Raw genomic sequence first — 25,939 nt, forward strand, 5'->3', positions numbered from 1 at the left:
ATGCTCCATATGCTTCAAGCACTCACAAACAACACTCGTTCAGTATTCGCACTCGCACTCGCACTCGGACTCACACACTCACTCGCGCACTCAGTGAAGCGTTCGAATTGTGGGTATATACTCGTCGTATTCATGAAATGGAATAACTAATGACTTTATGCTTGAAGCGTGTTTTGTTAATTGCATTTGCTAAAAACGAGCCACAAACACACACACACACACACACACACACTCATACTCACACACAGTTCCTTCTTTTCTAATCGAGGAGCGGGTGACTTTGGTGGGTGGTGGCTGCTGTTGCTGCTGCTGCTGCGGAAACGGCAACTTTATTGGCTGCTGGTGGGTTCAACTTCTTATGGTTATGGAGCATTAAATGCGAAGAAAAATTTCAATAGCCGCTGCGCTGCGGCCACCGAAACTTAACGAAATGAAAGGAAGCAAGCTCATAGATAGCGTAACCACAACCACAGTTACAACAACAACAACTTCAGTAACAAATACAAACAGCAGTAACAACTACAACAACTTAACAGACCGGGGCTAATGAAACCGCAGTTGAATCGTGGAATGGGAATAAAGAAATGGGAATAAGACGAAGAGAAAATCGCTTCTCAAGTAGTTGGCAACGTCAACGCGGCCATTGCACAGTGGTTAAATATCACGCTTTAAAAATTTTGCAATACTTTTCTCTACTCTATTGCTAAAATAAGTTTTTTTTTCTCTCTTACATTTTTAATTAAATATTTTGCTGTGACATTGAAAAAAACTAAAAATAAATATATTTTTTTCGGTATGTCTGGTAAGTTTTTCAATGTCCTCGTTTGCATATTCTATGGCAATGTTTATTCTGTGCAATTCCTGACTTCATTTAATTAAAAATATGCCAAAATGCCTGTGTTTGTTCTGTAAACAGTTGCGACAAATAAAAACAACTAAAATGAACGAACTGCGAGATACGCGTTAGACTTAGTTATGCACAGCTACGATAGATAATAAATTTATGCAATTTGCCAAAGATTCCGTTATGTAATACGAGTATTTTACATTTCGGATTTTTATTCGTCAGATTGTATGTAAAAAATAGTAAATACATTCAACAGTCAAGATGCTTTTTTGCTAAATTGTAAATTTGTAATTTAATACTAACTAATTACCATAAATTTATTGATTTGCATTTAAATGATGAAATTATACAATTTAATATAATTCTATTACAATTAATTTTAATTTAATGCACTTTAAATTATTGAATTACAGCTAAATTGTGAAATTCAATAGTTTTATTTATTATTAACAACTAATGCAATTTAAAACAGCTAAATGCCACATTTACATTGAATTACATTTCATGGGTAATTTTTATATAAATTGCATTAATTGTAATGCAATACAGTTAAATGTAATTCAATAACTAAATGCCATAAAATGCTTTACATTTAAACGACAAATTAATAAATCGTTTATTACAATAATTGAATAACATTTTATAACTGAATTTGATAAAACCTTATTTATTTATACATTAATCATATGGTAATTAGTTGTTTTAAATAAATTGAAATAAAATTACCTTTTGAATTTCATTAAATTATTTAATTAAATCGAATAAGTTTTGACCACTGTGCGCTGTCGCGTGGGTGCGTTGTTGCTAGTATCTTTTCATAGGTTGGTGCTAATGGTTCGACCAACTATGATGGCGACAATTTGCCAATGCATGCGATAAGCCCTGTAGAAGAAGACGGCGAGTGACAACAGATGTATAAATGTGTGTGTGAAGGGCATGTGGTTGGATGGCTGTGGTTGGGGGTGTGTTTTAGTGGGGACAGCGGAAAGTATTATCAATTGGGTTTTGACGTGTGATGTGTGTAGTTTTTCGGGAGGCTATTTTTGTTGCAAGCTCGTCAAGTGGCCCGTCAATGGCTAAGCAAAGAACGAGACGAAGATTGAGTTTTTGTTATCGTAGTAAAGCGTCAAGTTTTCATACGATGACCCGAAAGGCATCTCACAACATATCACATCACATCGTTCTCTGTTTACAATTTATTGCCTCTTGAATATACACACAAGTGTGTATGGAGTGTGTTATTGCTTTTGTTTCGAATGTATAATATTTAATTTGGAGTTAAGCAGACTCCAAACACACACACACACACAGAAATTAATCAAGCATGTGATTACTCAACGAGTTGGGGCATTTTCCATGTTATATATAATATTAGGTTTTAGGTTTATGCGTCAACAAGTTGATCAACTGTAAATGGATTGTCTCGCAGCTCTGCAAGTAATTGACTCAAGTGTGCTGCACTCAATGCACTTGCCAAGCTAATTGAACTAATTGGACTCACCAGTTAGTCAGTCAGTCAGTCACTTATCCTGTCGTGCAGTTAACTGGTGTCCATCCAATTTGCGGTCGCTTACGTATGTATGTGTATGTATGTGTATATGTAATATCTTGGCCGCAATTATGTGAAAATAAATACTTGAATAAGTGGCTTTTAATTAAAGCTTAAAAACACACACACACTCACACACTTACACACTGAGAGAGCCGCAACGAAAAAGAGAGAAAAACCTGTGAAAATATGAAAAACGAAGCACTCGACGAAAGTCAAAGCTTTGATTGGTCAAGTCAAATGGAGCATCCTGCCTCCGACATGTACAACCACATTGGCCACAATCACGTGAGTGTTTCTTGCTGAGTGTATGTGTATGTATGTGTGTGTGTTTGTGTTTGCACTCATGCTTTACACGAGTGCTTCAAACGGACAAACATCCGAGTACTGAGCGGGACAGTCACGTCCACATGGCTGCTGCTGTTTCATGAATTTTCTCTCTGGCTGTCTGTCTGCCTCTGCCTCTATCCCCGTCTCTGTCTCACGCAAAAAGGTGCCTGGCGGGTCACTTGAGCATGGATGGCTTCCTCGACGTTCAATTTGTGTACTTAAATTCATTTCACTTTAATTACGAGGGTATTCCATTTAATATTTGATGGCTTCTGCCTCCTCCTCCTCCTCCTGCTGCCATTCACAATTTTCCACAGTTCCCAGCTGCTGCTGCTGTTGCTGTTCATCTGCTAAATGTCTATCGTCATCGTCAGGCTGTGTGATGGTCGTCATACATATCCTTGTCATCGTTCTCGTCCCTTGGCAACACGTTATCCTCTTCATTTCATTTTTGTTTGCCATGTAAACATTTAGACTATAAACTGAATTAGGGTATTCATAAAATGCGTATGCATATTATGACCCCAAGAAAACATCACATGTACATCCGTATGTGTGTGTGTATGGGTGTGTGTGTGCGAGTGTTTAGATAACTTCAACTACCTGTCTCGCTAGCGGCCTTATTCGACATTTGAGAAATTAAATTCTTATGCCTCTCTCCAATAGCTATTTCGCCATTTCATCTATGGCTTTCAATTAAGTGCAAAACAAGTTTTTACCCAGAGCTTCTCTACCTCCGTTACCTGGGCTAAACATTCTAATTTTCTTCGCTTTTTTGGTAAACTGAGCTGGCGGCCAAAATCAAAATGGCATATTGGAAAATACGTAAACTGATCGGATGACATAAAAATGCCTTTTAGAGAGCGAATGTGAATGCGAGTATTCCAGCTAAATAGGCAGCAACAAGCTAAGCTAAGTTGCGCTGCGTTGTGTTGTCTTCATCTTTTTTTGGTGTTTTTTTGTGGCACGTTGACGAAGTGGCATGGCATCATCAAATACCAACAAATGGTGTAAAATGCCTCATTGAATGCTGCGCGACGTCTCGAAGCACTACTTACCTTATACATACACACACACAAATGTTGTATATATCTTGTATATATACATATATAGTCAGCAGATATGGCAAACCACTCGCTGTCTGTCTGTTTGCATTCATGGCAACAACATTTACAGCGGGGCGTAGGGGTTGGGGTGAAGTATTGGCAGATTGGGGGTGTCTTTGCCGCTGAGTTGTTGTCGTCGACGTCGTTGATGGCGACCTGCGTTGGCCTCGTCGCGCAATTGCTTTTCGGGGTTTGGGTTTGGTTGATGGCGATGGCAACGTGGCGAAAACAACAAAAGAAAACGCTGGGCGGGGAAGGACGCTCTAAGAACGTGCGCTGCTGCTGAGATTTGTTGTGCCACCTACGCTGCCTAATGTGCGGCATGTATAAGTAAATGTAGCTCTGTGTGTGTGTGTGTGTGTGTATTTGTTTTACAACCACAGCTAGTAGGAAAAGAGAGAGGGGAGAAGGAAAAGGTGGCAAAGTTGCAAGGGACGATGCTTTTTATGTGACCATTTCCACTGTGACTGCGAATGAGACTCTGCTACTCTTGCTGCTGATGCTGTTGCTGCTGTTGCTGTTGCGTTCGTGTTCATTAACGTTGCTATTACATTTTAACACACCGAATCGGAATGTGTCCCGTCGTTGCGTCGTTGTCCTTGCCACGCACCCCATTCCCCCTTCTCTTTTGCTTGCCACACACTTGCTTTGCCTTGCCTTGCCTTTTACTTTCATTTGTCGGTCCGCTCATTTGTTGAGTTTTTGTGTGTTTTGTTGTATGTTGAAATATCCTGTTTAACTTTATTTCATTTTTCCACAGCATCCGACACGTGCCTTCCACACACACATACATGAGCAAAGTCCTTCTCTGTGTGTGTGTGTGTGTGTTTTAGTTGGTATGCATAAATATTTACGTTTGTTGTTGTCTTATCAGATCATTTATGGCCATATATGGGGATGGGGGGAGGAGGAGGAGGAGGAGGGGAATGTTGCGAGGTCGCTTCGCATTACTCTTGTTATTTGCATGTTGTAGAAAAATATCAATTTGCGCACCTCCGACGTCGCAGTCGACGTCCGCAGCGAACGTTTAACATTTTCCGCTATTTGCAGGCCTTTTGTCCTGTTTTCCTTCATTTAACACACACACACACACAAACACACACTCGCACACTCACATACTTGCACGATAGGCAGTTAGAGATACAGACACACAGCAAGAGTGTATCTAAATGTTGTGCAAATGCTTGTGGGGAGTGCTGCTTCTCGCATTTGAATATGAATTTATAGCAATGTGCTGGCGACATTGCGTATACGCAATTTATGTAATTCGTGGCGCTATTTGCATAACAACTATGAGCACTTTCATCTCGACCTAACCTCTGGACTGTATCTCTGCTCTCTGTTCTCTGTTGTCAGTCTTGTCCTTGAATGTTTCTCTCCTTCGTCCATATGGCAAATATATAAATTTAGTTATCTGCCCACTGTTATGACAATGATACCTACATAAGTATATAGTATACTTGTAGTACTCTACTTATGGCTGAACTTTGCGCTGGCACAAAAAAAGCATAAAAATCCATCGTCCACTCCATTTTTATTTGAACTTCCTGCTCGGATTTATCACTGCCGCCCTTTTGTTGCCGCATTACTGCAAATAGAAAGGTAAAGTGCAATTTGGTGAGCATCTTTGGCACAGCCAACGATTGCCAGTGACTCTGACTCAAGTAACTCGAGTAGCTGGCTGGCTTATTCCCACGAGTCACGTAACTTCCGTTAGCGTCTACGTGGCCAAGAGCTAGCAACAACGCTCGTTGGACATTAATAAATTTTATGCTTAGCAGCGGCCCCCAATAACTTTCCAGATAATATCTAACAATCACCCAACAGTAGCTGCAGCATCAGCAGTAGCCGGGAGCTCGAAGAGTTTAAGTCTCCCCCTTATCAAATTGTTAAGCAGTGCTCAACTACGACGGGTCAGTCTGCCATTTCATACTTCCTGCAGTTTCGTGGCAACATTTCATGTTGCATACCACACATTTTGGGGCCGCAACACTAATGAACACGAAGGCAAACAACAACTACACACATTCACATGCCTGTTAGTCTAACAGTTGAGCCGCCACAAAAAAAAAAAAAAGAAAAAAAAATAAAAGCGATGACATCGTCAACTTCGCACAACTATTCACATGTCGTATACGTAATGTGTGTGTGTATGTATTTGTGGTGGGTGAACGTGAGTGTGTGTGTGTGTGAGTGTGGTCTAAGCCAAAGTGCCAGTGGTTTGACTTTGTCGTCGCGACACTGCATCAGTTTGGCTCTGATTTAGAAACTTTCAGCTCGACTTTCTGCTGTTCGCTTTTGCGTTCATTGCATTTCCTTTCCAATTAAATTATTATTTTTGTTGTTGTTGTTGTTGCTGTTGCTTGTTCAGCTGTTGCTTGGCAAACGGATTGAATAAGTCGAGTCAAGAGCAGAGCGTGGATAATTGGCATTGTTATCGAGAGTATTTGCTGCGCTTTATGACTTTAGCTAATTACGTATACGCAACGTTTGCCGCGCTCCAATGCGCATATTTGACCTGATTACTTATGTAAAACCTTGTATTAATAAAATTTATTAAAAATGCCTTTTGACATTGATGAGCTTTAAAACAAAGCAAGTATATTTCATATACATAAACGTTTTTCCCCCTCCCTCCCCAACGACATTCTCCATTCCCATGCGGGAAGAAAGCCTTGAGAGCCTCGAGGCGGATGGAAGACGGAAGGCGTCGAATTCATGGGAACTGTAGTTGTTGTTGTTGTTGTCCTTGCTCTCGGCATGTGTCCCGAATGTCGTTTAAGCAATACACGCACATAAATTCATGTATACATGCATGGAGAGATACTTCGGCTGCCCCCGCCCCCTTGGCACGCGTATTTACTGAGCGTATTTAGTCAACATTGAAGCAGAGCGACTCCGAGATAGAGACACTGTAACAACAGCGCAACAGAGAGATAAAGATAAAGCGCCGCCGTCTATCGATACCCGTATTTTGGCAAATAATAAAAACGCAAGACAACTGCGAGAATGAAAAAAAATAAAAATAAAAATATATTTATATATATATTTATATGTGTGTGTATGTGTTTATGCATAAAACAAAAGGAAAAGCACACACACAACTGATAAAGCAAAATTGAACCTCCGTCCCCTTACCCCTACAAGAGAGAGAGAAGTACTCCAATATATTCATCCACTTGGTGTCGCGACTCAACAGCCTCCATCTGCTTCGATTTTGATTTGACCGGGTTTCTTGTTTTTTTTTCCTCCTTTTCTTGCTGCTTTTGTTCTCTTAGTCGTCGTCGTCGTCGTCGCTTGGTCTCAGCTGGTTGTGCGACCACTTTTTGGTAGCATCGTCTTCTTCAATGTGATTTCGAGTGGGGTACGAGAGGAGTCGATGAAAAATTGCCTGTCGCCAATGCTCTTTAGATATTCCAATTTTTAAAGTGTCAAAAATATCCGCTTAAGTATGTATAAACGAGTATATGCTGCATGCATACATTATGTATATGATAAATAAGTATGTTTCGCTCGCTTTTGGGTGTGCGGCTTATATCAAGAATGAATATGTAAGCAGATAATGACTGTCTTCAGCTTCAGCTACAGAGCTACAGCTACAGCTACAGCTCTTTTGGTCCTTCTGCGGCCCACAAACTTAAACTTCTTATTTGTCTGAATTTGTTGGCCAAACAAAACAAAGTAAAAACAAGCAAAAAAAAAAAAAGAAGAAAGCAAAACGTAAAGAATGCTGTGCTGCAAGACATTGTGGCCAAAATGAAATGAATGTTTTTGGTCGACTAACAGTTATGCATTCATTTAAGCGAGTCAATTCTTTAATTTTATAATATCCTTTTTTTCCAACACAGTCATTTTGCACAGGGTATTAAGATATACAAAAAAAACAAAGCACACATTTCATTTTTGTTGTGTTTTGTTTTATTTTCTCAGTTTTTTTTTTTTTTTTTGGTTTGGTTTTTGTACGCAAACTTTTGCTGCAAAAAAGTTGAAATCAACATATTGATTTTTGTTCTTTTGCGGGAGAGATATAAATGTATGCGATAAGGTGGGTGGAGAAAGAGGAGATGGAGGAGGTTGAGGCGTGCCTGGACCACGACCACATCGCTTAGATACACGCCGCTGACGTGTGTATCTTGTATCTTTTGGCTGTGCTGTGTTGCGCTGCGCTGCGAGCATGCTGCAAATGTTTGGACATATTTGCCAACTGTTCCACAAAGAACATTGCTCATTCGCAACATTCATTTATTTGTGCTTTGACTTTTTCATTCGGATCAAAGCGGAATAGTTCGACAGATTCAAATACAAATACGAATACAAATACAAATACATGATACCGCTAATGGTCGTTTTTCTCAGTCATGCATATACATATGTATGTGTAGGGGGAGATGGATGGAATGGACAGATGGACAGATGGATAGATGGACAGATGGGAGTACTATCTATGTATCTATCAAATATCACTCTTCATTCTCCAATTTCATTAACCTTTACAAAGGCAACCTTTTTTTGCTTTTCTTTTGCTCTCTCTTTGTGTGTGTGTGTGTGCGGTGTGTACAGTTTCAGTTTTATCTCCTTTTGCTGTTATTTTGTCGCGCATCCTTTGCGCACACACACACACAGTGACACCTACATGCACCCGCCTCTATAGGCAAATACCAGATAAATGGCAATTTAACAATGAAAAATTAAAAGAAAATACAAAGTATTTTCTGTGCGCCTGTTTTTTTTTTATTTTCCGCCCTTTTGCCGAAAAGAAGCTTATTTCCCACTGCCCGAGCGGGTAATGGACTTGGTAAGTAATTACAGTTGAATTGTGACTAAAAAAGAAACACAGCAGATAGACAAAAAATACAAGAAAAAGCGTGAGAGAGAAAATGAGAGGTTGCCAAATATGTTTTCCTTTCGTTCGCCTGAGCAAATTTGCCCTCATGCCACTTGAATGGACAGCAAATAGTATTCATTGTTGACCATTTGTCATTTGAGCAGAGCCAAAGGTATCATCGATTCTTTTTTGTTTTTGGTTGTACTTTTTATTTATGCTCGACTACGTGATGTTTAATTAATTAGAGCCACGTTAAATATTGCATTGCACAATTGAAAGGCATGAAATATAAATGTGAGAGAGAGAAAAAGAAAAAGAGAGTGAAAATTGTTGCAGATAAATTTCGGTTGACATTTTCAACAGATTAACACCCGATGATAAGCGAGGATTTCTTTTGAAAACAAAAAGATATTTCTATGATGCGATAGTGTGTCCAGTAAGTAGGCTGCATTGTGGATTAACGTTTTGTCACATACAACAAAAAAGCGAAACAGAAAATGAATGGCTTGAAAAGCAGAAAGCAATTGCGTGTACTCATATTCGAGAGTCATGTCTCATCAAAAACAAAAGCGAATCTCTTCTGAATGGCATTCATCAAAGCATGGCGAATTGTGCTTTCAACAAGATTTCCATTAGAGCAGGAGAAAATATAAAGAAAGAAATAGAGAGAGAGAGAGAGAGAGAGGGAGAGGGTGAACAAGCCCACGCTAGAGTCGATTTAACACCCGCCTCAAGCCATCTGAAATCGTTTGGATTGCAATCTACACATGGCTGTGAAACCGCTGGAGACACTTTTAAAATATCATTAACATGGCACGTTCTCACATCTGAGACCGCTGAGACTGCTGACTTTTAACCATAAATCATTGCATATTTCACAGCTTAAAAGTTGTTCTCGTTGTTGTTGTTGTTGTTGTTGCCACTTGGCTGCTTATGTCAACTGGGTATAGCTAATACATTCGACTAAGTTCAACCGACAGACAACTCCAACAACATTTTTCTCGCTCTGCGCGTGTATATACATACACATATATACATGTATATATGTATATTTTTATGTGCAAGTGTGCGTATTTTGTGCTTTTACAATTTACAACGGAACCAAAAAGTTATGAAACTCATTAAAACACGAAACTAATTCAAACACCCCGGGCCTAATTGCCGCCTCATAGCAGCAAACCAAGCATCAGCATTAGTCGTCCTTAACTACCTTCCGCCAACGTAACCAACTCTACACACCACACACACACACACACACACACCCCGCTTGCTTGCTTGGTTGCCCCTTGGGCACTACGAATGATTCCAAAAATTATTTAGCGTTAATTTCCATAGAAAAATGTGCGCGTCAACAGAAATTAAGTGTCCCAGCTAATTTAGCAATGGGGTCCAGGCACCAAGTCCGGGACACAGTCCTCAGGAATTCACCCAGCTCCCAGTTAGTCTTCTCTCTCACTCTATATATATATATATATATACTTATACTATATATATATATGTATGCATATACCCAGCTGCGTGGCTCAGCTGGCGTTTTGTGGATCTGCTGTGTAGCTGTGGAGCTGACGCAGCCATCGCATCGCATTGGAATACTTACAATTTTAATTTGAATAATTTTGCAGGCTTTAAACGTAAATTACCCTCACATTTTGTGTTGCCCGTGCAGTATATTCTTTTTATTTCTCATTTTTTTTTTTTTTTTTTTGCTCTACGGTCTGCGCTCTGCCCTTTTTTATTTGTATACCCTGGCGCACATAAAGTGTTTAAAAAAGGGTGTTAGACTGTGCAATTTATGCGTGTAGCCGGCAGACGCCTATGCGTATACTTAATGCGCTCAGCTCGTGTTAAGTATACGCACTGGAGGCGTTGATAAATGAGCCAGAGATAAATGCGTTAATGTTATGATGCAAACACAAACACGCCGAGTAGTATCATCAAGTCATCAAACATCAAATTGTTATTGCTATATTCTCTAAATAATTCAATACGCAAACATTTCACAATTATTTCGTAAATTGCCAATAAGCCTGTAAGCTGAGCCTCGCTGTTGACAAGCCCCCAGGGTATGTGTCAGTCAATCATATGCGTTTTGGGCACTCTTAGTTGATTTTTTTATACGTTTTTTTTTTTTTTTACTTTTGCATAAGCATTTTGAGAGATTAAACTTGGCGTACTTGAATGTTATTACACGTACCAGCGTCAGCGACGCCATGAGGCAGAGGCTGAGGTCTAAAATACTAAGGGCTGAGGGCAGAGGTTGTGGCAGCGACGTCGACTATGACGACGACAACGTTGCCCAACGCCAACACTTTCATTTATTATTATTTTTTACGCTCGGTTCGCGCCACCCCTTAACCATCTAGCGCCCAATTGTTTGCCACCACCACCGCCATCCGCACAACCAGCACCACCCAGAGGGCCCCAAAAACCAACCCATACAGAAAAATCACACATCGTTAGCTCAGCATTTTTTTTCTCGCCCTCGCCCTCTCTCTCTCTGTCTTTTTTTTGCCTTTCGTTTCGTTTGCTTTTTTACGGCACGCGTTGTGCCCTTGTCCCAGTCAACTTGGTGCTACCAGCAACAGCAACAGCAACAGCAACAAACAGAGCACACAGAGAGAGTCCCATAATGTGGAATTTTCGTAGCATTTTCCATAAAAATTGCTTTGCTTGCTTGCCAGACGGGGACCCGGAGGAGAGACGATGCTGAAGCCGAAGAAGCTGTAGACGTAGTTGGAGATGACGAGACGAAACTGAAGCTGAAGCTCAAGCTAAAGACGAAGACGAAGCTGAGGGGCAGGGCTGTCTTCTGTTAACTGTCCCGTTTGAGTTTGTGGATACATTTGAGCACTCACACATACACACACATAATATGTAATGTGTGTGTGCGCTCAAAGTTTCTTTATTTAATTCAGTGAACTGTAAAATGTGCTGAAATGTTAGATTATTGCTTTCGAGCCAGCTGAGTAAAGCAACCAACTAGCGACCAGATACTTTTCGCGTTCTTTCTCATTGGGTATTTCTTCCACTCTTTCACTTTCCCTATCCGTCCTGGCCTATCCCTCCGTCCTCGGTTTGTTCGTCTTTCTTTTTTTTCCCCCATACCCAGACTAGCAACTTTTGTTATTGTAGCTGCCGCTGCTGTTGCTGTTGATGTGGCTGTTGCCGCGGCTGTTTCTCTTTTTGCCATAACAATTTCGAACTGCACTCCTTTGACAAGATAATACGTTGATAGCCCCCACAGCCAGTTTGTAGATCCCAACCAAGAAAAGAAAGCACACACACAAAAAAAAGAAAAAAAATGAAAAGGAGAAGAAAACCAAGAAAAAATTGGGCAATTTGCTTACACAACCAACAACAAGAACGGCAACAAGAAAGTAGCAACAGCAACAGAAACGGCAACAGCAGCAGCCACAACAGCAACAGCAAAGGCAACAGCAACAGCAGCGGGACCCAGTTGAGTTGGGTGTGGAATCCATTTTGGGATTGAGTAAAAGGTTAGCGGCACGTGTTGAAGTCGCTGCACAATGCCATAGAAAGAGATGGGGCGACACTGGAGCGAGTGAGAGCGAAAGGGCGCTAGTGAAAGATAGGTAAAGTCGAGAATTCAAAGCAAAATGCGTTGCGTTGCCTTTCAATATTTTTTGCTAAGTGGCATTGACGTGCTTCTCAAAAGCAGCGCTGGGTCGACAAAAGACGAAGGACGTGGAGCGTGGGACGTGGGACGCACATCAGTTTTTGCCTTCATCAATAAAGTTAATTTTAAATATATAAATATTTATTATGAATTTCACAAGTTAATCGATTGTTGGCATAACTTTTGGGTAGTTGCAACAACAACAAAAAAAAAAAACTCAAGATGCCCACTTAGATACGCCTACCAAAAAGCCAACAGCATTTTACAGCACTACATTAGGCTTAGTACAGTTTGTTTTTTTTTTTACTGGTGTTTAGTCACTTGATCTTTATATGCTGACAATTTAGATAAGCTTGCTTGAACTTATTTGCTTAAAGAAAAGAGTTGAATTTGTAAAAGAACGTGAGTAAAGTTTGGGAGATAAAACGGATTTGGATTTAAAATAAATACTAAATACTTTTGATTTATATTTGTAAAATTGTAATAGTATAAATTGTGAAATATATACTTACAATACTGAATGAAATTTAGAATACGAAATGAGATTAATTTGTATAGAAAATTGTGAAAAGATGCACAGCATTTATATTCTATTTTTGATTTTATTCGAGAAAATATAAATATATTGGAAGTTACAACAGAAAATTTGTAATAAATTGAAGTTATTTTGATAGTTATTAAAAAAAGGCTCAATAACTATTTTGTAGTAATTTATGAAAGTGCATTCGAGGAAATTTTGAATGACCTTTGCATTTTGTAGTTAAACTTGCATAGAAAATAAAGTGAAGATTTTAAGATAATATGATTACACATGACAATTATTCTGTTTTGGAGTAAATTGTAATGGAGTAAATTGCTAAAACTGGTAAGCAAATTATGTATAAATTGAAACTCATTTGAATTTCAATAGTTTCAAAAATAAATGATCAACTATTCGATTTACATTCGATTTACATGTCTGGTTGTCAAAAAATGATAAAAACAGTTATGATTAAATATAGCTACTTCATATGTCTTACCGGTTTTAAAAGTTTATTTTAATGACTGATTAAAATGTTGCTACTTTACTCCAATTTTCTCCTCACTTATAATCTATTATTCTTATTGTTAGTAATTGATGGATGGATTACTCGCAGTTAATCGGCATTAATAACTAAGAGCTTGGCTTTTACAGCATTGCACTTAATACACCTTTGGATAGTTTCGATTAGAAAGAGGGAGAACGTTAAAAGTGAAGGCATGGGGAGAAGGCAGAGAGGAAAGCCATGTGAGTATCTGTTGGAACTCAAAGCATCTAAAAAAGTAACATTTTTAGTGCTTTCGTCGGCTAAGCAGCTTACGTACTTAGCTCTACGTAAACTGTTAAAGACCATCCACATACTCGTAAGCAGAAGTGCAAGTTTGAGTATGAGAGTGAGTACTCGTTTGTGCAAGTCTGAGTGTAAAGTTCTCCACTCCCACTCGCTGTAAATTGTAGTGTATTCAGTTGCAGTTTTCAGTCACGGCATTTACGTTCAGCTCTTTGTCCATTCCATCGTTTAACGAGCCAGATGATAAATTCTGTGCATGCGCTAACGAAATTTTTGTTAGTCTCCCATAATCTTAATGACGAAACTTAAAAATTTACGTGAGCTGCCTTGAATTATGCGCCCTTCCACCTTCTACCAAACCCAGGACGTAGGGAGGGGGAGTGAGTGAGATGGGCGTGGTTGGAGGATTACCTGTTAACAGCTGCCAATGTTGTGTCCCAATATCCCATTCTCCCGAACTTGACTGTCAGCTTTTTGCATTAAGATACGCCGCACATTCAAAATCAGAGCGACACACGCGATAGCAGGAGATGGAGGCGAGAGCACGAGAAACTGTCGCGAACCACGAACCACGAATCCTCAAGCTGAAGCTGTAGCTGTAGTCAGAGCCAGCGATGAAGCTAAAGCCAGACAAAAAGCATTGTAAATTGGGGTCGACAGAAGCGGCAACGACGGCAGCAACAGCAACAAACAAAGTGCCAAACAGATTGGCTCTTGGCCGGACAGACTGAAAGGGATGGGGCCTCAAAGATGGGAGATGGTGGTAGAAGGGAGGAATGCAGGGATTGAAGGGATGGGAGAGATGGGAGGTAGGTTGACTTGGTAAATGCAGCGCTCGGAATTGACGTTTAAGCGGCGAGCATTCGCTTTCCTGCCACACCGCTCTATCAACTTGCCACTTGCCACTCGAACTTGCGCCCAGCACGCGCGATTGTCGACACCAACAACAGGCAACGTTGCTCGCTCCTCTATCTCCTCCTCTACTTCCTGGAGCAGTCGCCACACCCAGCGGCTCTCGATGAGGCAGCCATAGCTGTTTATGTCCTTGCTTCGCGCTGTCTGCTCGTTCGTGCCTAACGAGCTGCACTCCAAAAAAAAAAAAAAGAAAGGCGAAAGAGGAAAGCAACGGCAAAAATAAAAATATAACGAAACGCTTGAGGCGCTCGGCACAGACTGAACGCGTTGGCAATGGGATGGATAACCAAGTTGCTGGATGCTTCGTTGATTTCGTTTGATTCCTTGGCCTCGGTGCGTCGATGAGGCTGCTGATGCTGCTGCTATGGAGTCCTTGCCCCGACTTCGCTGATTATTGTTGTTGCTGCTGTGTCGCCGTCTCCTGTCTCCTGTCTGCCCACGGCACTTGGTCTGGTCTGATGTGGCCACGATGCTCTTTGGCGGTTGTTGTCACCTCCACCACTTGCCTCGCCTCGCCTCTCCTTGCCTCACGACCGCCCTCTTAATTTGTAGTTGGCAGCGCGTGTTGTTCTCCAACACAGATTGTTGATGTTCGATTTAATTTTAGCGCTGCTGATTTTTGCGTTATTTATTTTATTATAATACCCTTTACATTTAACGGCGCGATAAGGCATATTGACTCTGACATTAATTGCTTGGCCGTGTTTTGCCATTGTTGAAAGCTCCCCAAAGGCGGCCACGGTTACTGCCACTTGAGCACGGCTTTTATTGACGGTCATTAACGTCAGTGACAGCGACAGCGAAGTCAAGACGAAGACTTTTCAGCACTGCTTTCTCCCTTCCAAGTTAATTAGACAATTTCCAATTGCAAAGAAAAAAAAGGGAAGAGAGGAACTATCATGGTAGATAGTTGGTTTTTAATTGTTTAATTGATTTTTTATGCAAACTTCGCTTTTTATTTGTGCAAAGATGAGCGTCAACACTTTAAGACAGCGACTTTTTTGTGGGGGCAGCGATCCGTCAAGTTGCAAGTGCAATTGATAATATGTAAAGTCATTAAGCTGATGGCTGATGGCACAAAACCACATGAGCTGAAATTTGCGTTTTGCTTTAATTACATTATTCGCGCTTAGAGGTGCGAGGGTTGTCAGAGCAACAGCCACGAACTCAATTCAGTTTAAACGAAATGAGAAACCACAAAATGACAACGGATGCAAGACATGTTATGCATTCTAAAAAGATCCAAAGAGCCAAAGAGCACAGCAATTGCGCATATTGATTGAAAATTTGAAAATGAGATGTCGTTATGGTGAAACGTGTATCGATCTGGAGCTGACTACAAAGTCAAAGCCAAAACATGAAGACAACTTTAGCTGGCAGCTGAATTTGTTTGGAAGCTGCCCTCGCTTATGTTTGTCTTTGAAATTCGAATATAATTCATAATTAAAGCCCAAAAGTATGCAATGAAAAGTTAAATTAGGCAATTCTAATATGATTTGAGGACTTTAGGCATTGTTTTACTTGAGATTAAATATGTTCGTGTGCTTAAATGTATCTCTGTCTCTGGCAGGTAATAGGTTTAATAAGTATCTTATTATGTTAAGCTCGCTTGAGTGGGTCGACAACAGCAGCAGCAACAGCAACAGCAACAAGCAAATGGCAAACAATAAAATGAATATTAGCTTTGGAGACACTATACACAGATAGTGAAGGCATATATGCATATACATACATACATATATGTATTGTGTATTTCGATATATTTGTTGTATTTAGACAACTTTTCTATGGGTTTCTTGCCACATTTGTTTGCAATTGGCGTGTGTTGAGCTTTAAACATGGCATTCGAATTGTGTCTCATACTTCTCTGCCATTGTCTTTTGTCTCTTTGTCAGAAGTATCTCAAGCAGTCACATACACTCACACACACACACACACGCACACTGAGCATACGCACACACTCATGAATATTCATAGATAGCCAAACGTGAATGGTATTTGCGTTTGTATTTGCAATTGCTTTAGCTTCGCTTTGACATTGCAAATAGAAACAACGAAGCGATTGTTTAACGCTATGTGTGTGAGTGTATTGTGTGTGTGTGCCGAAGATACACACACGTGCCTAATCAAAATGCTGCATTAAAATAATCTTTATTTCGGGTATTTTTAGCTGCTTTTATTTGGCCTGGTAATGATTAACAAAGGCGATTATAGCTAAACAAGCGAAGCAACCTTTTGAGGACTCTCTCGCATTCGATTTTCTCGAATTCCTCTGCCAGTAATCTGGCAAATCTGAGCAACTTCCTGGGATTAGCTTCCACCGAATGCCAACTGAATGTATGAATGTGTGTATGTGTGTGTGTGTGCGGGGGAGTGTGTGCGAGTATGTCGCATTTGCTGGGGCCTTTACAATTTAACGCACTGCCAAGTTCAAATACACAAAAGCGCCGCCTTCGACTTGGCCTACAAAAACACACACAAACCGAGCAGCGCCACAGTATGTGGCATGTGGCAGGCAGGCAGGCTAGCAGGCTGGCAGTAGCTGGAGTGCGATATAAGGTGGGACTGGCTACAAGGCCCCAGAACGACCCAATGCACACGCCTCCGTTAACAATAATTTACGCAACTTTGCGCCTCTTTTGTAAAAAGAAATAACTTACAAAGTCCCAAAACATGCGAATCCAAAAAGCAACTGCGGAGGGGAAATGGCAACAAAGAGACGGTCGGCGGACCTGCAAAATTCATAGTAAAAGACCATTAAATTATCCAGTAGTGACTGTAACACTTGGCAAGGGAGAGACGTTGACGGAGGGGGAGGGGAAGGGGAAGAAAGTGGCATGGCCTGGTCCCAAGGACACGTGAGGGGCCAAAACAATAAACGTTTGTGGCACATTTGTCAAAATGCTGAACCACAAAGAACTCGCAAGCAAAGCTTTAAGAAAATCTGCGAGATGCCAGCGACAGCAACAAAAATACAAAAATACAAAAAAAATCGAAGAAAAAACGAAGCAATCGCTCAATATTTTATTAGAGTAATTTGATATTTGTTTCCCCCGCGGCCCTCGCTCGCGTCTGCTGTCAAAGCATATTGACTAATTTTTTGACACCGCTCTTTAATATTTATTAAAAGTCTTGTGCGTGCCGCCACTCTGGGGAATTCATCTCACTAACCGAAAACTTTTTGTTGTCGGCGATGGCAGCTTCAAAGCGGCCAAATGAACGATGCGAGCAAAGCCCAAGCTAAGCTCTGCTTTCCTCGTTGCGGTGCGATGTTAGCTTGAGGTTTTTCACTTTGTTTGACGGCAGCACCAGCAGCAGCAGCATCTTGTCAGTCCTTCCCTCCCTCCAGCATTCATTGAATGGAAGTGTTGGCTATGTACATATAGTCAGCACGTCAATGCCTATCTACTCCCCATTTCCCTCATCGTGAAAGTTGACTGCTGTCTGCCAAACCAGCGAACTGATGACTGCCACTCCTGTTTGCTGCCGCTACTGTAATTTCGTTTTTAACGTCACTGAAATTTTGCATTTATTACATCGAACGCCTTCATTACATTCACACAACTGACAAGTGACGAGCGATTTCAGCGCGTGGGCGTTTTCGCACAGTGGCACAAAATGTATGTTGCCAAACTACTGTTTAAATATGCGCGCGCGTTGCCTGCGTATTTATGGTTAGCGGTTAAGCAGTCGAGCTGATTAACCGGTTCACCGATTCGAGTTGCCAACTACATAACAATTATAGCGCCGTGAGGATAAATGCCATGCGGTAATTTGGCAATGCCAACTGAATGCAATGAATAAACAGCAACGAGTTCGAAATAAAGTAAACACAAATTAACATGTATGTAAAAATATAATTATAATACATTTACTGTCAATTTGGCATGGCAAAATAATTAGCAGACATCACAGCCACTAGTTGGCGTTGCCAACTGCATGCAAAGTTATTGTCAGAGATCGATGTGGCCAGAGAATGCAAACGAAAACGAAATGAAAATACTGTCAAATGAAGAGCGACATTTAAAAGCAAAGTTTGATTAAAAATTAATTAGCGTCGGACATTTGCGATTGATAGTTGTAGCGAGAATTCTTGAAAACAGTTGTAAATATTGTGATTTAACAATTGGTTTTACACAAAAGGAGCATATTTAATTATTATGTACTTCTGAAATATTCAAATAAGTCTGTGTGTGTGTGCTCAATGCAAACCTCATTCTGTTTGCAGTCGATGCAGCCACTCTGCACTTCAATTAATTTAAGCATGAAATTGTAATTATCCGATTTTCACCTTTATACTTCACGATAACTGCATTTAATCAATTATTTACTTGAAGTGAAATCAATGCTTGGGCCTCATTTAACAAACGCCACGAAGACCCCATTGTGCTTGTGCTTGATGCTTGTTTGCTGAAGGCCACTGCAGCGCAGTCCAGTTGAAGCAAACAGCAACAGCAATGTTGAATATTTCCAGTGTTGTTCGCAGCTTCCACTCTTCCATACTTCGACCCTTCTTCTTCAGATCCCCTCGATCTGGCATCTCTAGCAAGCTGAAGCAAGGAGCATTGCATGAGCCGTTCTCTGCCTGTCATTTAGTATGTAAATTGAGATAAATCGTTTCTCGTGTCTGCGATACACATAAATACACACACCAACACACACACACACATACACTTATAGTTGTATATATTAACATATACATATGCATATATAGCAGCCGCAAGAGGCAGCCATTTTATATATGTATGTATGCTATATATAGAGCCATATACTCGGGTATAGGCAATGAAATACATAAGACAGCTTGCTATAAGTAAGTAACACGTTCACGTCCTTATGCTCAACACCAACAGCAGAAGCAGCAGCAGCAGCAACGGCAACGGCAACAACAACAATGGCAAGAAAAGTAATGGCAACATTGCCGCACTTGCCGCGTCGCGTCGCGTCTCGTCGCGTCGGCGGCTGTCGCTGATGTATGGGGCGAATGTGGCATACGGCGCGTATGAGTTATTTCCTGTTCCCAGCCATTTTATTATTAAAAACGCCAGAGAATCAGCGTCAGAGTGAGATAGAATGCTGAGAGCGTGACTTGCTTTGATGTTGTTTGACTGAATGCAACGAAGTTGACGGAGGCTGTCGAGGGGCGTGGCAGCAGGAGGACAACAGCTGCCGTCGTTGCTGCTGCAGCTGCAGCTGCTGTTGCTGCAACGACGAGGCAGGCGGTGTTGCACGCCACTTGAAGCTTTAAGTGCATAATTGACTTAATTAGCCACCAAAACGACTTTTGGTTTGCACTACGCTCTGTTCAGCAAATGCGCAGCTCCTTGGAGGCGCTGTGCTTCAAGGACTCGAACTCATACTTACAACACCAACAGCACAGCAACAAACACAACTACAAATTCCCAACTTCCATGAGTACATAGCCTGCTTGCTTGCTTGCTTGGATGGTTGCTTGGTTGGTTGCTTGCTTGCCTGCTTGTTGGAGGTGCTCTCTGGCTGCCAAACTGATTAATCGCCAAACGCTTTGTAAGCACTTTGTGCATGCCGAACCCCAGCGACCCCATTTGACAGGCCCCCGCACCCCTCGCACACACACCCCAAGCGACCCTCTGACCGACCCCAAGCGACCAGCGCCCTTCTCACACAAATCACGAAACCTACACGAGCTCTTGTAATGCGCTTATAAATTTTGTCTGCACAAATTCATTCGTTCGCTTGGCCATCACCTCGCCCCCCCTCTTCCCTCAGCCCTCTCCTTTCTCCTCTCCAGCTGTCGGCTTTCTCTCTCAGTCATCGCGTTCTGATGATGGCTCCATTTGGGTCTCCCTGGCGTAAAAGCTATCGATTATTTATATAGTGCTCTCGCAATGCAACAAATGCAAAAATTTCCGAAAATTTTCCCCACTTTCCATTTTATACTTTTAGGCATGAAAATGCCACGTGCCGCACAGTGACCATCAAACACACAACTCCTCGATCCCCGACAAAATGTTTTTGTTTAATTCTTAATAACGTTCGCCGTGCATTCAATTCAACTACTATGCAAATAGATTTATTACAGTACACTTTGATTAGCATTTCGGTTTTTGTTGGGGGATTAAATAATAATAAAAGGGCCGCCAGCACGTGCCAACGTTTTTGATTCTTCACTTTTGTTGGCGACGACGGATGCGGGATGCGGGAGGTAAAACATAATCTAACCCTAATTAAACATTTATGAATTGGCACAGAAGTAAGCTAAATGAATTCCAGCATAAGTATTTTGGATCGGTATCAACTAACCATGGCTTATAATCGTTCCCAATTGTGGCTGCTCGATTACTGCCTACTATTTTTTGATAACAAATATGAAAGTCCAAATAGCAGTCTTATTATAAAATGATTTATGAGCGTGTCAAATTTCTGTAGGGAACACTTCATTGCAATAAGGTTTATTTTTTATAACAATCATTATCGTTGTTCTAAGTCCTCCGTAGACCTTTAAAAGTAAGGAAAGCTAAGATTTAAATATAGTAAGAAATCAGCTTAATTAAATATATATATTTTAATCTTATATTGAATAATCAATTGTAAGGACTCTATTCACTTAAATTTATATATCAACTGTATCTTGAGTATTCACTAGTAAAGTGTCCTTTCAATTAGTTTTATATTTTCAAGAAAAGCGAACTTATTCTTATAAGTAACGTAAATGCTTTAACTATGAACATATCATTTTAAGAACTTTTATTTAAATGAAGAACATTTCTTTATAATATAGTTTCTGTGTAAGTAACTGATTTTCATATATCTATAAAACGTATAGTTACTGAAATAAACTTTAAAGGTGTTGCAACAAATAAACGATTGTTGACTTGTTGACTTATGCATTGTTTTGGCTCCACTGTGCGACGCCGTAATCCTGTTTCAGTTTAAGGTATATGTATGAACCAATTTACTTTTCATAGAGGTTCCCTTTTAGCGCTTGGAGGCTGTGCAGGAATCTATGGCTTCTATTACTCGTATTCACTCGTAAACACACACACACAGACATTTGCAGCTCCCCTTGCACCTCCGCCCCTCTATCAAAATGCAGCACACAAACAGAGCTGAGCTGAGCTCGGCTAGGCAGACAGTGGCTGCGAGGCGAGTCGAATCGAGTCGAGTCGCGTCGTTTAGGAGGCTATATGTATGCATGCGATATTTTTTGTTTATATATGCCGGGAATATGTGGGTCGGTAATTGCTTTACAAAGAAATAGAGCATAACAAATTTCACGTGGCGAAAGTTTTGTGCGCCTAGTTCGCTTTTCAGCCTCGGGATAAAGATTGGCAATGGAGGGGAGCGGGGCGAAACGGGAGGAGAACGTTCTTGAGCCGCTTTACGGCCGCTTAACGCACTGTGCACGCGGCAAGAAGAACGCGGCCCAAAAACTGTGGTGGAAAAGCGGAAAAGCTAAATGAAAATGTAGAGCTCTCTATCTCTCCCTCTCTCTCTCTCTCTGTCTTCCACGCAACGAAAATGCCAAAACAGTTTGTTAGCGCGTTGTTGTGTTTGTGTGGCGCTTAATCGAAGTTTCACTTAGCAAATCAACAAAGTTGTTGCCAGTTGTTGTTAGCAGTGCTTGTTGTTGTTATCGAAGTTGTTGTTTTTGTTGTTGTTGCTATTCACCTAGGCATGATTAGCATTCCAGCCAAAAGCGAAAGCCACAAACGAGCAAGGACACAACAATTCGCAAAGTGAATTAACATGCCAGAGTCCCGAAACAAGCCACCCAACCAACCAAATCCGCCCAAAAATTGGGGACATCACTTGCCACCCGCCATCGTCATTTGCCGCTTGCCGCTTGCCACTTGCCACCACTTGCCGCCACTCGCTTGTGGTGGTTGGTGCGACATGTTCAACTTTTAATTCACCATTTGCCATTGCCATTGACGTCAGAATCAGTGTCCAATGTGCGAGGGATGGGGCGGAAGAGGGAGAGAGAGAGGGAGAGGAAGAGAGCGGAGCACATTATCTTCCGCAAGCAGCGAGCAACAGGAAGGCGTGGCAGGGGGCGTTGCTGTGCCTAATTGGCCAACGGCAGCACAAAATTATAATTTGCATTTATAATTTTATTGACAATAAAAAGTATTTAATTTTTGTGCTCAAGCGAACGTGCCCCAAAAATCCTGCTGACCGTGGGGCAGACACCAACAAGTCAACGCTTTAACTAATATTTGCCCCAGCAGCAACAGCAGCAGCAGCAACAGCAGCTGGAGCAACAACAACAGCAAAATACTGCGCCAGAATTTGTCATGAAAAATTAACAAAAAAAAAAAAAAAATAGAAAAGGATGAAGAAAAAAGCAAAAATGGAAACTGCATATTTCGACAGCTTTTCAGGCATTTGCTGACGAGCGTAAAAATAGACTGTGGGGAAAGTGAGTGGGGGGAGAGGGAAGGGGTGGGGACGCGCGGACAGTAGGAAACTGAAAGGCTAGCGGAAAACTCGAAAATCCTCTTAATAATTCATAAAACTTTAGAAAACTACTTAACTCTTAAACTACTAACTGAATCAAACTAAACTAAAGCAACTGGCGCTCGTTCTGTTGATGCGATTGGACCAGGAGCATAGATGAACCTCCTCCCCGCCTTCGTTTCCCCCCTTCTTTAAATCTCACACCCTTAAACATATACAATGGAGGCCAAGTGCCTGCTGGCAACAACTGGACGAGATGCTGCTGCTGCTGCTGCTGTTTCAGTTATAACTAAACAGTTACAGTTACAGCTAAGGGCAGCAGCAGCAGCATCTTCAGCTTTTCAGCCTCTGACGCTCAGTCTCTCCCCCGCTCCGCTCCCGACTTCAGCTGTTGAAAATGCTCGCCGCTGGCAACGAGTTAACTTTTGCAAGTTTTTGTCACCCAAGCGAAGCCGAAACTGAGCCTTGGCAACAGGCAGAGAGAGATAGAGAGAGAGAGGGTGAAGAGGGGGTGTTGGTTGGCAACAGCAGCCAGGCAGCCACGGTAGTAGTTCATCATATTTAGTGCTTTGTTAAGTTATTTTGCTGTCGTCCCATAAAAGCGTTGCATATAAAAAATGCACGACTCGGGTTTTTCTATGCCCGCACATCCACTTGCAAAGATTGCAGGCTTGACAAATTTCAGATTGCGTATTTATAAGCTAATTTCGAGCGTTAAAATATATTACAAAAGTTGTCGTTGGGCTCCGCTGAGAACATCAACTTTTGAGCCTTTCAATTCTTCGAAATGTTTCACATACCTCATCCGCATCCTCCTCGTCTTCGTCTTCGTCCTAGTCTTCGTCCTGTGAGACTCTCTTCTCTGTTACTGATGCCTTTATAATTGACAACCCAAAAAGTCTTCTTCTGCCTTTTTGCAATTTCTTTTTTTTTTTAGACATTTAACGCTGTGCCTTTGCTCAAAGTTTGGGTTGCAAAAATTGGGAAACTACTTTACTAAAACTCCATAAACAGAATTTCAAATGAATAGCAATGGCGCTTAAGGATTGCTTACTGCCTCTCTTTCTCTTTCTCTTTCTCCTTCTCCCTCTCCCTCTCTCCCACTATCTATCTTTTTCTCTCTCTCTCTCTGTCTCTCTTTTCACCCATTGCTGCAGCTTTTCATTCAGAATGCTCATCTAATTGGGTCAGCCTTGCTTGGTCATTGACCATTGCAGTTGACTACAAATAACACAGTAATTAACTAAAGTCAACGATGCAAACAAATATCCCAAGAACTCACTCAGCGACTTTAACCGATGCTTCGACTGTCCCAAGTCGGTTGCTAGTGACAATACAATCTCACATTGCAATTATGATTATTAGTATTGGGGTTTGTTGCAAAAATGTGTTGTCTATAATCCAATAGCCAAACAGTTAATCAAGAAGACAAACGACCAACTTGATGTGAAAAAGCGAATCTACTTTTTTTTATACCCGCTACATATAGGGTAGAAGGGTATTATACCTTTGTGTCTCAAGGAAATTTGTATATATGTTTATATAATATACTATATATGTAGGAAATACTTGTATATGACCTAAAAAGCCTTCCTACTACGGGTTTTAGTTCCTTTGGCTAACAATCTGGTATATTTTGTACTCTATAGTATATTTTGACTATATCTATATCCATATACCAAATTTAGCCAAATGTCATCTTTTTAGTATTTTGCGGAATATTAGTTTGGTATACTTTAAAATTAATACCTCACGATTTTTGTTTCTTTAAAAGTGGGTAGCGAGTATATTACAGTTGAGCACACTCGATGTAAGCTTTCTTACTTGTAACTTAAAACTTTGTGTCTCAAGAATATTGTTATATACGAGTATGTATGTATATATAGGAAATCTTTTACTATATATGCCTAAATCGCCTACTGCAGCGAGGACTTATTTTTCCTTTCGCTGACAATCTGGTATATTTTTTACTCTATAGTATATTTTGACTAAATCAATATACCAAATGTACCAGTTGGCATATTTTTAGTATTTTTATGGTACATTTATTTGGTATATAAAATCAATACCGCACTGTTTTCCATTCATTAAAAATGGGTAGCGAGTATCTCACAGTCGAGCACACTCGACTTAAGCTTCCTTTTTTTTTGGGAAAGCATACAGCATGAATTTATTTAGTCTTGATTGCCATAAATTCCAGCTCAGCAAAGTTTTGTTCTTTCTATTTGACTTTTAAAGTTTTGAATCTTAGAAAATTTTCTTTAGAGCGCACAAAATGAGCTGGAAGGAAAGTCGATATGTGGCATGAATGTGGAATTCCCGAGAAAATAATAAACTTTCAAATTACTAATGATCAGCATAAAATTGCTCATTACTCAAGACTTCGAATTCAATATTTATTTCTATTTTTTCAGAATGAATTTCTAGTTATTTTCATTCATTTCTCATTTATTTTAAATGATTTTTTTCATGCAATATTAAAAAACCATTGAACAACTGTTTTGTGGCTTTTACATTGTCCAAACTCATGCATAAATTTGCAATTTTGATTAAACGTTTATTGTTATTTTTGTGGGCTCGCTTTAAATTAATTATATGTTGCAATAATCTATTATTGAAATTGCGTTGCCATCATGAAACACCTTGTTAATTAAATGCTATAAATAGAGAATAATAAAATAATCTTTGTGATTCCTAATTAAGGCAAAACTTTGCGTGTCTGTTTTGTTTGTGTGTGTGTGTGTGGGTGTTTGTGCGCAGTTTTCAACTAATGTACGTGACGTATACGTAATATGAATCATCACTTTTAGTTTGGCGATTTGTGATTTCAAAAAGCGTTTCCTTTGTGCGCGCGTATTGAATGCTTTCATTTTAATGACACATTTAATTAACTGAAAATCAACCCTTGCAGCATAATTATTTGACACATTAAACCGTTTTGTGACTCATCTGATGCGAATTAATGCTCACCCAGACACAGC

The 25,939-nt window shown here is 40.5% G+C and overlaps 1 protein-coding gene across 3 annotated transcripts in view; it reads left to right on the forward strand.

Annotated features, from left to right (window-relative positions):
* Window positions 1-25,939, forward strand: part of LOC127566168 (uncharacterized) — a 64,152-nt gene that overhangs the window by 26,152 nt on the left and 12,061 nt on the right. Inside the window, exon 1 of one of the 3 annotated variants that reach the window (XM_052007925.1) lies at window positions 21,421-21,435. The exons of the other annotated variants lie outside the window; for them this stretch is intronic. The gene's annotated coding sequence lies outside the window, so the exon portion shown is untranslated. Of the gene's footprint in view, window positions 1-21,420; window positions 21,436-25,939 lie in introns of those variants that run through there. 3 annotated transcript variants of the gene reach the window in all.

The sequence above is a fragment of the Drosophila albomicans genome, chromosome 2R (assembly GCF_009650485.2).
Source record: "Drosophila albomicans strain 15112-1751.03 chromosome 2R, ASM965048v2, whole genome shotgun sequence".
NCBI lineage: Eukaryota > Metazoa > Arthropoda > Insecta > Diptera > Drosophilidae > Drosophila > Drosophila albomicans.